Source organism: Balaenoptera acutorostrata, chromosome 15 (genome assembly GCF_949987535.1).
Source record: "Balaenoptera acutorostrata chromosome 15, mBalAcu1.1, whole genome shotgun sequence".
NCBI classification, from domain to species: domain Eukaryota; kingdom Metazoa; phylum Chordata; class Mammalia; order Artiodactyla; family Balaenopteridae; genus Balaenoptera; species Balaenoptera acutorostrata.
Genome location: NC_080078.1, coordinates 39,951,190 through 39,967,037, shown reverse-complemented (window position 1 = coordinate 39,967,037; position 15,848 = coordinate 39,951,190). Strand labels below are relative to the sequence as shown.

At 41.1% G+C, this 15,848-nt stretch overlaps 1 long non-coding RNA gene and 1 other non-coding gene across 2 annotated transcripts in view; one reads left to right on the top strand and one right to left on the bottom strand.

Annotated features, from left to right (window-relative positions):
• The window catches only part of LOC130704965 (uncharacterized), a 205,211-nt gene that overhangs the window by 145,940 nt on the left and 43,423 nt on the right, over positions 1 to 15,848 (bottom strand). The gene's annotated exons all lie outside the window — the stretch shown is intronic.
• Positions 9,561 to 9,667, top strand: LOC114237897 (U6 spliceosomal RNA). The gene has a single exon (XR_003623366.2). It is a non-coding gene; the product is annotated as a U6 spliceosomal RNA (small nuclear RNA).

The window sequence follows — 15,848 nt, the reverse complement described above, 5'->3', positions numbered from 1 at the left end:
TCTAAGATCAGGAATAAGACAAGGCTGCCCACTCTCACCACTATTATTCAACATAGGTTTGGAAGTTTTAGCCACAGCAATCAGAGAAGAAAGAGAAATAAAATGAATCCAAATCAGAAAAGAAGAAGATGACATGATACTATACATAGAGAATCCTAAAGATGCTACCAGAAAACTAGTAGAGCTAATCAATGAATTTGGTAGAGTAGTAGGATATAAAATTAATGCACAGAAATCTCTTGCATTCCTATAAACTAATGAGGAAAAATATGAAAGAGAAATTAAGGAAACACTCCCATTTACCATTGCAAGAAAAAGAATAAAATACCTAGGAATAAACCTACCTAGGGAGACAAAAGACCTGTATGCAGAAAACTATAAGACACTGATGAAAGAAATTAAAGATGATACAAACAGATGGAGAGATATACCATGTTCTTGGATTGGAAGAATCAACATTGTGAAAATGACTCTACTACCCAAAGCAATCTACAGATTCAATGCAGTCCCTATCAAACTACCAAGGGCATTTTTCACAGAACTAGAACAAAAAATTGCACAATGTGTATGGAAACACAAAAGACCCTGAATAGCCAAAGCAATCTTGAGAAAGAAAAATGGAGCTGGAGGAATCAGGCTCCCTGACTTCAGACTATACTACAAAGCTACAGTAATCAAGACAGTATGGTACTGGCACAAAAACAGAAATATAGATCAAGGGAACAGGATAGAAAGCCCAGAGATAAACCCACGCACATATGGTCACCTTATCTTTGATAAAGGAGGCAAGAATATACAATGGAGGAAAGACTGCCTCTTCAATAAGTGGTGCTGGGAAAACTGGACAGCTACATGTAAAAGGATGAAATGAGAACACTTCCTAACACCATACACAGAAATAAACTCAAAATGGATTAAAGACCTACATGTAAGGCCAGACACTATAAAACTCTTAGAGGAAAACATAGGCAGAACACTCTATGACATAAATCACAGCAAGATCCTTTTTGACCCACCTCCTAGAGAAATGGAAATAAAAACAAAAATAAACAAATGGAACCTAATAAAGCTTAAAAGCTTTTTGCACAGCAAAGGAAACCATAAACAAGATGAAAAGACAACCCTCAGAATGGGAGAAAATATTTGCAAACGAAGCAATGGACAAAGGATTAATCTCCAAAATATACAAGCAGCTCATGCAGCTCAATATCTAAAAAACAAACAATCCAATCCAAAAATGGGTAGAAGACCTAAATAGACATTTCTCCAAAGAAGATATACAGATTGCCAACAAACACATGAAAAGATGCTCAACATCACTTATCATTAGAGAAATTCAAATCAAAACTACAATGAGGTATCACCTTACACTGGTCAGAATGGCCATCATCAAAAAATCTACAAACAATAAATGATGGAGAGGGTGTGGAGAAAAGGGAACCCTCTTGCACTGTTGGTGGGAATGTAAATTGATACAGCCACTATGGAGAACAGTATGGAGGGTCCTTAAAAAACTAAAAATAGAACTACCATATGACCCAGCAATCCCACTCCTGGGCATATACCCTGAGAAAACCATAACTCAAAAAGAGCGATGTACCACAATGTTCACTGCAGCTCTATTTACAATAGCCAGGACATGGAAGCAACCTAAGTGTCCATCAACAGATGAATGGATAAAAAAGATACAGCACGTATATACAATGGAATATTACTCAGTCATAAAAAGAAACGAAATTGAGTTATTTGTAGTGAGGTGGATGGACTTAGAGTCTGTCATGCAGAGTGAAGTAAGTCAGAAAGAGAAAAACAAATATCGTATGCTAACACATATATATGGAATCTAAAAAAAAAAATGGTTCTGATGGACCTAGGGGCAGGACAGGAATAAAGACACAGACGTAGAGAATGGACTTGAGGACACAGGGAGGGGGAAGGGTAAGCTGGGACGAAGTGAGAGAGTAGCATTGACATATATACACTACCAAACGTAAAATAGATAGCTAGTGGGAAGCAGCTGCATAGCACAGGGTGATCAGGTCACTGCTTTGTGTCCACCTAGAGGGGTGGGATAGGGAGCATGGGAGGGAGACGCAAGAGGGAGGGGATATGGGGATATATGTATAGATATAGCTGATTCACTTTGTTATACAGCAGAAACTAACACACCATTGTAAAGCAATTATACTCCAAGATGTTAAAGGGAAAAAAATAATAAAATAAAAATAAAATAAAAAATAAAAAAGGCAAACCCACTTCCTGAAGTAAGATGGGGTAGAGAGGGAAAAGGCAAGGGCGTGTTGTCAGATGATCAATGAGGCAATCTTCCCCACTCGAAACTCAACAGTTAAAACCTAATATGTTTTGTGGGAGAAGGTGCTGCAGATGAGGATTTTTAAATCCCAGGACAGAAGCAGGACGGCTCAAAGCATGCAAGGCCACCACGCATGTTTTTACTGTCAGTCCGATTCTCTAAGAGTGAAAGCTGCATCCTCGGGGAATGGAGCCGCGACCCGCACACTCACACCGGATCACTGCAGGGATGCGAACCCCGCGCCTGCGGGCTTCACGGGTCTGACAAATTAATTCTTTCCTCTGCCTTCTTCCTCCTTCCTCGCAGGTTGCAGCCAGTCTCAAGGGAGGAGGGGACTAAATGCTCCTGAGCTCCTGTACCCACTGCAGGCACTGGCCCAGGGCGCTTCCTGAATGTGATGTTAATCCATCCTGGCAATAAGTGGGAAGTAGGTAGTGTGGTCCCCGAGGTTCTGATGCAAAAATGGAGCTCGAGAGACTGATTCACTCCTGGGGCACCCAGAGAGTGAGGGGCAGGCCAGGATTTGAATGCACATCTTTGGTTGCATTTCCCCCAAAGAGTCCCTGAGGCAAGCACTGGGAAGCGGGTCATTTTATTTGGAAGGTGATTCCAGGAAGCAGGGGGGAGAGAGAGGAGAGAGTGAGACAGGAAAGGTCGAGGTGGCTGTTAAAGTGAGATGCAGTGAGTGGGTCCCTGCTGTGGGCGGCAGGCTCTCAAGTCACTTGGAAGCACGTGGGTGTGGGAACAGGGAGGTTGGGAATATCTTCAGGGACCCCGATGGGTAGACACTGCCACTGAGGGTGCCACTCTCCCTGTGTGCAGGGGCACAGGTGATGCAGGTGGAAGTCCTGGCTCCGGACAATGTCAGCAAGCTGGAGGGTGACAGCCCCAGCTGCTGGCAAAGTAAGGTGGGACATCCAAGTCACCTGCCACCCGGCTCTGTCTCCAGTGGCACACGTAGCCCATCCCCCCTGCTACCCCCCCCCCACCAAAGCCCCCTCATGTCACAAGCACACACAGCAGCTCTTCCTGCTTCACCTGGACTGTGTCCAACTCTCCTTCCCAGTTGGTCACTCGCCCAATTCCAGCCCTCGGTGTGTCAGAAGGCCAAACTCTCATAAGGGAGTAGTTCTCCAAGAAGTATCCCACACCAGCAACATCAGCATTGCCTGGAAACTTGCTGGAAATGAAGACTCTCAGCCCACACCTGCATCAGCAGTCCCAGGAGAAAAGCCCTGGTGATTCTGATGCTTCAGTTTGAGAACCACCGATGTTGGCCTCAGGTTACCCATGTGACCTTACACTCAAAGGTAGCAGCCTAGAAACTTTTCTGAAGATTTGAATTTTTTTAATAAAAAGAAAAAGAGAATTCATTTGACCATGAAAGAAAAATATGTACTCAACATATTGTGCTACAAGAGAGGTTTCTAACCTGGGAGACCACAGACCTCTCCCCTGGCACCAGAGGTTTCTAGATAGAATGGAGAGGATTCTTGAGCATATATGGGGAGAAATTACATTTTTTTTTAAGTTATTTATTTATTTTTGGCTGTGTTCGGTCTTTGTTGCTGTGCGCGGGCTTTCTCTAGTTGCGGCGAGCGGGGGCTACTCTGTTGCGGTGCGCAGGCTTCTCATTGCGGTGGCTTCTCTTGTTGCAGAGCACCGACTTTAGGCACGCGGGCTTCAGTAGTTGTGGCACATGGGCTTCAGTAGTTGTGGCACATGGGCTTAGTTGCTCTGCGGCATGTGGGATCTTCCTGGACCAGGGATTGAACCCGTGTTCCCTGCATTGGCAGACGGCTTCTTAACCACTGCGCCACCAGGGAAGTCCTGAGAAATTACATCCTTATGTTCACTGAATTCTACCACAATTTAACATTTTGTTCAATATTTCCTTGCTTTCAACCGTGAATGTTGGTTGATAAACCAGAGTAGCATTGGTGGTTCCTGTGACTCTGTCACCAATAACATCAAGCTACGTGCAGACCGCATCAGAGTTGTTAAGTATCTCGACTATTCCGCTTATCACTACTTCAATCTTGTCATTTAATGTGTTAGTAAAAAAAGCTCGAGGAAAACAATTTCTCCCCTCACAGTACTTCTGACACTAATGTCCAGGGTTTTTCTTCTAACAACTGCCATTCTCCCGACCTCAGCTGTAGGGGGTGTCTTACAATTTAATTCAATTCTGACACTAACTACCCAGAGTCAGCAAAGACCCCACAGTTAGGGAACCAGCCCCACAAGGATGTCCCCACTCCCAAGGTCATCACACCACCTGTACTTCTGACCAACCAGATGTAGATCTGAGGTTCCCACAACCCTTCCCAGGTTCCTTAACTTGTGGAAATGGCTCACAGAACTCAGGGAGATGCTTACATTTGCTGGTTTATTATAAAGAATATGATAAAGGATACAGATGAACAGCTAGATGAAGAGGTACATAGGGCAAGGTCTGGAAGGGTCCCATGCTCAGGATCTGTCCTTGTGGGGTTGGGGTGCATCACCCCCACACACGTGGATGTGTTCACCAGCCCAGAAACTCTCTGAACCCCACAGTTTAGGGATTTTTTTTTTTATGGAGGCTTCACCATGTAGGCATGATCCATCATTAACTCAATCTCCAGTCTCCCTTCCTGGAGGATGGAGGATGGAGCTGAAAGTCCCAAGCTTCTAATCATGTCTTTGTCTTTCTGGTGACCAGCCTCCATCCTGAAGCCATCCAGGAGCCCGCCCAGAGTCACCTCATTAGAACAAAATATGCTCCTATCACCCCAGAAATCCAAGGAATTCAGGAGCTCCATGTCAGGAACTGGGGTCAAAAACCCAATATTAGAACAAAAGATGCTCCCAGCATCCCTGTCACTCAGGAAGCTACAAGGGTTTTGGAAGCTCTGTGCCAGAAACTGGGGGCAGAGACCAAACATGTTTTTTATTCTACCGTAGATGCACACGTATTAAGAAAGAGAGAGGAGAGGAGAGGAGAGGGGAGGGGAGGCGGGAAGAGGGAAGGAAATACGGCAGCCCAGAGGCAGACTGCACCAAGCTGTCTTTTTAAAAGAGTCAGAGAAGGAGAAAAAGGAGGAGGAGGAGAAAAAAGACTCAGCTTAAAGCAAGGAAATATTGAACGTGGACACATTTATCTCAAGGCAACGTTCATGTATCAAGGGCCCGCACTGTTCTAGGCAGGATGCTAAGCATTAGGGTAAAAATCGCCCTTTTCTCAGGAAGCTCACTTTAAGATCAACTAATCATACAAAATTTTTCATCAAGCAAATGTCAATCAACCATCTACATGCAAGCACTACCAACGGTTATTAAATTAAAGGTGGGGGTCCCAGGACTCAAAGAGCTTTCTGAAATGGTCAACAGACAAGGTATGAAGCAATTCAAAATTACAGGGGGTGTCCTGTAATAAGTTCCCAGTGAGTATCCTGATGAGGTGTTACGGGGCTCTGGGGAGGGAGGGGTCCCTGAGGGCCAGAGGGAACCAGAGGGCGACCTGGGCACAGGCAACTTGAGCGTTCTCTGTCTGAGGAACTCAAAGGTCAGAGGGAGTTGGACATCAAGTTTGGAAGAAGGTGATTACACTAGACCTTAACCACCCTTCAGGGTGTCTGAAACAGAGGGTTTATGTAGGAGTCTGGGAGTATAGAAGTTTAAACTAGAACCAAGTTTGATAAGGTTTCAAATGCCAGGCTAAGTCTAAAATTCTATCAGCCACCCAGATCTGTAAGTAGCAGACCAAGATGCCATCACACAGAATCTTTTCACACCATCTTTTCACACCAAGATGCCATCAACACAGAATCAAAAACCGATAAAGGCATTCTCAATCCCCATGCTCTGTGAATATTTAATGCATTTTTTAAAGAACTACCAAAGGCAGTGACCATCAGTCTTATTTTCTTTATTCTTTCCTCCTTCCCCCCACTTATCTGATTACCTGAAAAAATTAGGCTGCCAGGGTGACCCTCTATTAGATGGAAGGGCAATTCCCTGGCAGTCATAAGCTTAGGATGCCCCCTAGTGGTCTCATGAAATATATTCACTTAAGAATCTTTTAAAAGGGATTTTCAGTGTGGGCTGCACAGAGGAATTAGCTAGGGGGGCCTCAAAACCTCCTGCTGCTGGGCCCCACCCTTAGAGACTGAGATTTAGACCATCTGCAGCATGGACTGGGCCTCAGAATTTTTAAACATTGCCCATATTTATGAGAATTCTTGAAATCAGGTCAAATTATCCCTTCAACTCTGTTGTTCTTTTCTCAAAGTTATTTTGTCTGTCCCAGGTCTTTTGCATTTCTGTATGAATTTTAAAATCAGCTTATCAATTTTTACTCCTAAAAATGCCTGCTGGGATTTTGATCAGTATTGCATTGAATCTGTACATCAGTTTGGGGAGAATGAACACCTTAACACCCTTGAGCCTTGTGACCCACGAACACGCACCTGGCTCCTTTAATTTTTCTCAGCACTGCTTTGTAATTTTCGGCATACAGATCCTGGAAAACTGGATCCCTCACACACACAAAGCTGATGCAAATGTAAAAGGTTACAACCACTTTGGAAAAGTTTGGCAATCTCCTAAAAAATTAAACCTAAATCTTGCATATGACCCAGCCATTCTGCTGCCAGGCATTTCCCAGAAGAAATGAAAGCATGTGTCCCATAAAGGTTTGCACAGGAATGTTCCAGCACCTTCATCTGTAAGTGCTCTGCTGCTCTTATTGCTTTTCCTCCCATTCACTGCCACCTCCGAAATAAACCACTCTCGTGAAAACTCTTGAATTGAGGTCTGCTTGTGGGATCCCAATTTAATAGAAGCTGCAAGCTAAAATAATAATGAGGTAGAAAAATTGTCATCAGTTATTTAGCCAAAAGAGCTTCTCTTGTTTTGTTTTGTTTTGTTTTTCCGAATATAACTTGATATATACCAGGATGAATGGTGACACCTTAAAGGAGGGGGTCCTTCCTGGGACCAAGCCGCAGAAGGGAAGGCAAAAGCAGCCTTTCTTCCTAAAGAAGGAAAAGTCCTTATGATTCAGGAAGACAAGGGAGAGATGAGAGCAAAGGAAGGATGGGGAGAAAAGAGCATGCAAGGTGGAGGTGGCTGGGACCAGGTGAGGGGGGGATCTGGCAAAGGAAAATGGTAAAGCTTACGACTCCATGGCAACGTGATTTCTATCGATGTCCTCCTGTGAACTCCCCTAAAGTGTCCCACAGGTGCACAGTGCTCACCAGTGCTTTGAGCGGGCGGGCTTCTGGTAAAACACAAAGAAGGTATTGAGGTTCATACATCATGGGACAGAACAGAACCAGGAGGAAGGGAAGCCAGAGCCCAGAGGCTGAGAAGACTCCAGAAACTGAAGCCCCCAGAAATTCTCAGTCCAACAGATTTGGTCTTGGCTATCAACCAACTCTGGCACTGATGGTCAAGCTAGTTTACCTGGCTCTCTGGAAGGCAGGGTAGAAGGCACTGTGATAAGTGAGTTACCCCAGGAAATTATACTCTCTTCTATACATGCCAGATATAGATGGGGTTCCTCTTCTGCAGATGAAGAAAGAGCCACTGCCTTTTCTCGTCTGGTGGTAGGTGGAGGGCAGTGAGTGTGAGTCATCCAGAGCAAGGCCAGGGGGTGTTAAGTCAGCACAAGGCACAGGGATTCCCTTGAGGAAGGCAGAGGAATGAAAATCAGGAGGAACAAAGAAGTGAGCCTGCACCAGCACAGCAAGGGGGATTCAGACGCAGAACAGGAAACAGAGAAAAAAGGTCAGTAAAGGAAGTGGCTCTGCTCCAGAACTGAAGCTCAGTACAGTAATATCCTCACATTTCACTGTTTAGAGCAACTGTAAGTTAGAAGCGATGCATGATCTCTGAGTGCACTGACATCAATACATGGAGGGGAAACATCAACATTTTAGAGCATTGCTCATGGGGCTGGATGATTAGGAATGGAGACCTTACAGAGTTTAGCCTACAATCATCACAATTACATTCCAGGTGGTACGCATTACATCTTTGGAATGATGTGGCTTTTTCAGAACAAATTTCCCAAGGAACACACTGCATGAATATATACTCTATCATATACTTTTTCATGATACTAGGAAATTGGCATTTCTATGTATATGATAGCTACAGAATTGTGAGTTATCATGCAGAGAACTGCTTCTGTAAATTTAGTGAGAGAAATTGAGTTTGCAGACAGTGAAGGATAAAGCCAGGGCCAAGTCTCACAGTAACTTGATGTTCACAGTAAGAAATCGTTCTCTTGGTGCAAAGAGTGATCAGAGAAGTAGGGGGTTTCCTTCAGGGAAAAGTCTGATCTCGTTTAACAGCTGGGAATCCAGAGATGCTTTCCAGCCTCAAGGTCAGGTGCAGATGGACCAGCACTCACTAATGGAGGTGCTGCCACTAAACTGTGCTTGTTTCCTCCCTGCAGGTTTGGGACCATCCTCAAAGCCTTAAATTTAAGCCAGGGCTGGGGAGCGTCCACGGTATGTTCGTGGCGCCACCTCCTGGTGACATGTGGTATTGAATTGCACACTAAAACCGTAGTTCTCAAGGTTTTTGTTCATAGGACCCCTTTACACCCCCAAATTATTGAAGATCCATATTGAGACTCAATATTTATAGTATTATAAATTGAAAACAAAAAATGTTAATATTTCTTTATGTATTAAAATAGCAATAATAAAGGCATTATATATTAACATAAATAACATATTTTTATGAAAAGTATCATTGTTTTCCAAACCAGAAAATTGGTGAGAATAATTGCCTTGTTTTAAATTGTTGCATATCTAGTATAGAACTTAATAAAAGACACCTAGATTCTCACGTCTGCTTCTACATTCAATTTCAAGACATTGCTCTGGTTGAAGTACATGAAGAAAATCCACCCTCACAGACACATAGCCTTTTCAAATAATCGTGTATACTCTTCTCTGATGCGACACTGAAATTTGACAAGTGACAGTTCTTAAAGTTTAGTTGCTCTGTGAAATCTGAAAACACATCAGTGAACTTCTCCTTCTCTGTTACATTAAACTCTGTTGGTCTCTATTGCACTTTGAATGGATCTTTATCCATGCATGGATTTGTAACATTATCCCTTGACCATTTGGAAAGCACTGGCTGCTGTTATGTAGACCTCCCAGGTTTTAACATATTCCATTACATCCTACAATAGGAAAAAATGTATTTAGTAATTTCACCACCAATGTCATCAGAAAAGTCTTTAGTGCACACTTCGGCAGCACATATACTAAAACTGGAACGATACAGATAAGGTTAGCATGGCCCCTGTGCAAGGATGACACGCAAAGTCGTGAAGCGTTCCATATTTTTCTGCCACTCTCAACTCCCCAGACATTGTTCTACACTACTTATCAAGTTCCACTGTACATCACAGTTACTCAGTCCTCATGTTTACATAATGTACAGTATATTCTTCCCCTCTTAGATTATAAACTTCTCAAAAACAATGACCTTGCTCATTTCTTCTTCTCCTCACAGCAAACTGTAAATGTCTATTCAATGTATTTAGAAAGGGCTTACAATTCTTTAAATTACTGTTATCAACATTCATCCAATAAAAGACTAGAACATCAAAAAAAAAAAAGTCTTTAAGTTGAGAAAATGTCAAGCCCACTGCGGTGGATACACGTTTCCCAAAATTTTAATTTTTGCTTTGAAGTTCAAATTGTGTCATTGGCAACAATTACCAAGTGGTTTTCCTTGCAATGACAGATTCATTTTGTGCATTTTTGAGAGAATATCTGCCAATACCCAAATCTGAATAACCTTGCTTTATCTGTCAGTTGTTATTTAGAGTAAAAATGAGGTTTCATGAAAAAGTAACTAGTTCATCTCACAACTCAACAACCTTACAAGTGTTTTTCCTCTAGACAAACACAGTCTGGCATGCAGAAGTGCTTTATGCCTACCTCTCATTTCATCATGCAGAAAATTTTAAAGACATTTATTTAAGAGTAAATAATAAAATTAATAATTGTTTCTGCTTCTTCGAGGTCATTCTTCAGTGAAACTGGCATTTTTAAACCTGATCAAGACATTTAAAGGTGAATCCCTGACACTCTTTATTGTTCTGTCCTTTAGAGTTTGGTGTAAGAACAGAAGCCACTCTGCATATTTTAGGCAAGAAGGGGTTTAATATAGGGTCTTATGTGCTTACACAGTCACTGTGGATCCTAACGGAGCAGTTCTAGGCTGGACTTCCAGGATCTTGGTTGTCAGAACACTGCAGATCTGACCCACCAGAAGAACTACCTCCTCGGAGACCACCCCTGGAGTTCTCCCCAAATCAACAAGCCACTGGTGTCTCTACCCTGAGAACCTGCGAGAAAGTATACTGGGGAGGTGCTGCAGAGCCCCCTGGGTTACCAGCAGAGTGTATGGGAAGACGGCCTTCACGGAGCTCCTAGGATCCGGATATCATGTGAGTCAATCCAATTTGCAGAACCTAATTTTCATCCCTTACCTCCAACAGCAAAGAAGCCTGGAAAACACAGTGTCCGGCTTTCTAACCTCTCAAACTTAGAAGAAAGGTGAAATGAAGATTGCATGAGGCAATTCTGTTTTGGATCTAGTCAACAGGAATTTGTTCACAAAGCCAGTGATAAAAAATGGCAGATAGCTTACTTTCCCTGCAAGTGATGGGAAATCCTCCTAGATACGATACAAATTTCTCTTTTGCACTTTTACCCATTGATTGTGAGCAAACGTGCCAACTGCCTGCTGTGAACCCAGACGGAATGGCAGGGGGTATGAGGGGTAGGTGGAGGGGTCAGAGGCAGAGAATCTGCCTTGTCCTTACCAGAACCCAACACCTTTCTGTGGGCATCCCTGGGAGGTCACAGTAGGGGTACTGTGGAATGTTCTAACACCTCTGTTAAAACACTCTCCTTATAGTCCACTTAGTAATATTTCTTTTAAGCCAATAATTCTCAAAACTTGCTATTGTGTTTGAAATGTGGGTTAAAATACAGAGAGTCCTGAGCTGTACTGCCAGAGACTTTAATTCAGTTTGTTTAAGATAGAATCTAAATTTCTTTTTAATCTTTTTAAAAATATTTTGTCTTTCTCCCTTCTCTCCTCCCTCCCTTCCTTCCTTCCTCCCTCTTTCCTTCCTTGATTCCTTCATTAACAAGTTATCTCGGGAGACTCTGATGCAGTTGTTCTACTGATCACAGTGTGAGAAACAGTTTTGAGCCATCAGGTCCTGCTCCTGCCAATCCAGACCTGCCTATTTCAGGAGACAATTTCTGCAGATGAAAGAAAGTCAGCTCTCACTCTGTGATCAGTTAGCTCTCCCCTGGGTACAGGGACACAGCAAGGCTGAGCAATTGTGATTTCTTCCCTTGCTTTTACGTTAAGGAAGTCATTCCCCACCCAAATTCAGCTAAAATCCATCTACTAGTTTATCGAAAACTATTACTTCTTTCTTTTGTTTTGTTTCCATTTGTTCCTTTTTGCTGGATTTTATTTGAGCATATAATGTAAATCAAGGATCTACCTTTTCCCCCTATCCTATTTCATCATTGATTTGTGATATTTCCTGTATTCTATTTTCAAAGTTGTTGTTGTTTTTTTAATTTTAGGGTCTCTTTCAGGACTCATTATTTTGTTTGATATATTTTTTAGGTTTTTGACCAGTGCCACATGGCTTTAATTCTTGTAGCTCTCCAGTTTATTTTTATATTAGGAGAAACACTTTATTCTCCTTGTTCTTTCTCTTTAAAAACTTTCTGGCTATTTTCACCAATTACTTTTATTTTTCTTCCAGATGAACTTGAGGAATAAATCTGTATTGATTTTTCCTTCCCTTTATTTATTCTTTTAAACTGGGCCAAATAGGCTTCTCACACTCCTCACTTATTTTTTCTTACCTTTCAGCAATCTTTCTTTCCGTCTCCCATACTTAGAATTAACCACTCATGACATACATAATAGACTGATTCCTTCTTTTGTCTTTAAGACTGTCTTCAATAGTCATATTTTCTCAAAAAGGACTGACTTTCACGCCTCTCAACCGCTCTAAATTTTTCTATCTTTTTGACCTTGAAATAAAGGGCAATAAAAACAAACCTCAATCCTTAAAGTTTAAAAAAATCAATTTTTGAAAACTGTACTTGTCTCTTCCTTATCCTCTAAAAACAAAGGTTATTCTTTTTACTTCAGTATGACAAATGCTAAAATTATCTTCATAACACCGTTTAAATCATGCCTTTCTCTGCCTTATACTGACACAGCTTAAATATTCAAACACAGCTTTCTTTGCTGTAAGCACAAATCACCAGACTTTCCCCATCACTCTACAATCCATAAGTCACCGATAAGCTAAGCGAATTTTAAGAAAACACACGGAAAGTTGCCCAGATTGCCCTGGGCCATCAATATTGTCTATGCAGATACCTAAGTAATATACAGAGATGTCGTGGTGCACTTTGGAGCGTTTTTCCAGTTCCCACTGTCTGCTCTGTTTATGCCTGCAAAGCTATAACCACCAGCACCGCCTGCATAGTGGTAGAAGTTTGGGTTCAGGTTTACCAATGAAGCCAAACTGAGCCAATGAGGTAGTTTCTCTTGTAAGAATTTGGAACTGAAATGCAGAGATGTCACGAATCCCCATGGGAGATTTGATCATAGGGTGTGTAAATTCTGAAGCTCTAACATTTTCACCATTAGCCATGAACACTGCGAGTCAGAACAGAATGTCTGTAGAGAAATAATGATGAAGCAGACAGGCTGAGAACAGGGATAAGGGTGATGGAGGAGAATTAGAGAAAGTGGAAATTAGTTGGCTTGCCCTGATATGCTTCCAGCTCCTGGCCTGCACTTCCTGAAAGCCATGGATTTCATTTACTCTTGTATCTTCTACAGGTATTTTCTTTGTGAAATACTCCTTGGGAGTATTCCCTCCTCTTCAATTTTAAAAGAGTTTGAGAAGGACTGGCATTAATTCTTCTTTAAGTGTTTGGTAGAATTGAAACAGATGGCTCAGTGAAATCATCTGATCCCGAGCTTTTCTTTGTTGGGAAATTTTTTTAATTACTGATTCAATCTCCTTACTCATTATCAGTGTGCTCCAATTTTCTCTTTCATGATTCAGCCTTGATAGGTTGTTTGTTTCTAGGAATCGACCCATTTCTTCCAGGTTGTCCAGTTTTGTGGCATATAATTATTCATGGTTGTCTCTTATGATTATTTGCATTTCTGTGGTAGCAGTGGTAATGTCTCCACTTTCATTTATGATTTCATTTATTCGTCTTCTCTATTTTTCTTAGTCTAGCTAAAGGGTTGTCTTTTTCTATCTTTTCAAAAACCAGCTCTTAGTTTCATTAATCTCTTCTATTGTTTTTCTGGTCTCTAGTTCATTTATTTCTGCTCTGATCTTTGTTATTTTCTTCTTTCTGCTAACTTTGGGCTTAATTTGTTCTTCTTTTTCTAGTTCCTTGAGATGTAAAGTTAGGTTGTTTGAGATCTTACTTTTTACTTTATTTATACATTTATTGCTGTAAATTCCCCTCTTAGAACCAATTTTTTAGCATCCCATAGGTTTGATATGTTCTGTTTCCTTTTACACTGGTTGCAAGATTTTTTTTTTTTCAAATTTCCCTTTTGATTTCTTCTTTGACCCATTGGTTGTTCAGAAGTGTGTTTTTTAATTTTCACATATTTGTGCATTTTCCAGCTTTCCTCCTTTTACTGATTTCTAGTTCCATACCACTGTAGCCAGAAAAAAATATTTGGTATAATTTCAATTTTCTTAAAATGGCTAAGACCTGTTTTGTGACCTGTCGTATGGTCTAACCTAGAAAATGTTCCATGTGCTTTTGAGAACAAAGTGTATGCTGCTACTGTTGGATGCAATGTGCCATATATGTCTGTTAGGCCCACGTGGTCTAAAGTATGGTTCAAGTCCAGTATTTCCTTGTTGCTTTTCTTTCTGGATGATCTATCCATTGTTGAAGGTGGGATACTGAAGTCTCCTACTATTACTGTACTGTGGTCTAGTTCTCCCTTTAGGCTGGTTAATATTTGCTTTATATATTTAAGTGCTCCTATGTTGGGTGTATAAATATTTACATATGATATATCCTTTTGTTGGAATAATCCCTTTATCATTAGAACTTTCTTTGTCTCTTACAGTCTTTGTCTTAAAGTCTATTTTGTCTAAGTGTAGCTACCCCAGCTTTCTACCATTTTGCTGACACCACCAAGCTAACTCTTGATTATTATATCATCATAAAGAGAGCCATCCTTTTCAGAAAGGAATTACTTATCATGTATATATTTTTAAGTTATTTTGATACATTTTTATTATGTTGATTATTTTAAATTTTATGTTTAAATTAAATCAACTTATTGCCATTATAAATAACTCCTATTCATGGCAAAAATAATGGCTTTTCCTACTTCACAGTGATATGAAGATTATGCTTAAGAGATAATTTCAAATAAAGGAAAATTTTAATAAATAATAGTACATGTTGTATAAGATATGATAAAGTTCATATGAGTAAAATTTGGGAAACAGATTTGTCACCTGGTATCTTAAAGGGCATTTTCTTATTTTATAAGCATCAAAAGTATTTCTTGGGTCTTTTTTTGTAGAAGGTAAGGATATTCAGACCTATTTTACTTCTCACCACTGGTCTTCCTTCTTCTACTTTCCAGATTCCATCAGCCACAGCTTTGCACTATCAAGATTAATAATACGTACATTCAGATTTTGGCCCTAATTAATTTTTCATTCTTCTTGTACCGTGTATTCTGAAAGAGTGAAGCTACAAGCATTTATATTATTACAACTATGTTTTTACAAATTATTTTCTTGCGATGAGAACTCTGAAGATCGACTCTCTTAGCAACTTTCGCATACACAACACAGTGGTGCTAACCAGTCACCTTGCTGTACATACAACCCCAGGGCTTGTTTATCTAATAGATGGAAGTTTGTACCTTTTGACCATCTTCACCCATTTCGCCCACCCCCACCTCTGGCAACCACCAATCTGTTCTATGAGTTTCTATGAGTTTGGTTTATTTTTTCGATTCCACATATAAGTGAGATTGTAAGTAAGTAGTTGTCTTTGTCTGACTTATTTCACTGAGCATAATGCTCTCAAGGGCCATCTATGTTGTTGCAAATGACAAGATTTCCTTCTTTTTTTATGGCTCAATAAGATTCCATTATACATGTATATATATAATATGTATATATCACATTTTCTTTATCCACTCATCTGTCGATGGACACTTAAGTTGTTTCCATGTTACTGAATGCAAGTTTGTGTGCCCGATGAACAGTGAAGCCAAACAAACTGAAACGCTGAAGCTTGGAGCAGGGCCGAGCAAGGAGAATAGATGGCTCATGCCCCCAAAACCCCAAATCCCCAAAGCATTTCAGCAAAGGATTTGTAAAGGCCAGGTGAGGGAAGGGCGTCCTAGGGATGTGACCAGCTCCTGCACAATTCTCGGATTGCCTCATGGTGAGGTGTCACAG